We start from the raw sequence: 361 nt of genomic DNA, 5'->3' as shown, positions 1-361 counted from the left end.
GCGTCCCGCTGCAGAAACTCAAGCTTTTAGGTAATCTCGAGAAGTCAGAAGTCAGCCGGGTGTGCGGGGGGTGGTGGCGGGGCCTTTGGCAAAGCAAGCAGAGATGTTCACGATTCCCATGAATTCTTCGTGCAGCGCCGCAGTTTATCCCAGGCGTGCGCTTCATTGCAAGGCCTTAAAGACTTAAATGGCAGGTACCTGGCTCTCTGAAAGTTTATTTGCAAAGTAAGGGTGGTCTCAACCACATCTGTAACTGTTGGAGGTTAATACTGCTTATCTTTTTCTTTTTTTTTTTTTTTTTAAAGGGGAATCAGAAGAACTAAGAGGCTTTGTTTTTAATCCCCACCCCCGGGAAGCTACC

The sequence above is a fragment of the Egretta garzetta genome, unplaced genomic scaffold, assembly GCF_000687185.1.
Source record: "Egretta garzetta isolate BGI_Z169 unplaced genomic scaffold, ASM68718v1 scaffold112, whole genome shotgun sequence".
NCBI lineage: Eukaryota > Metazoa > Chordata > Aves > Pelecaniformes > Ardeidae > Egretta > Egretta garzetta.
This window is presented reverse-complemented; position numbering follows the sequence as displayed.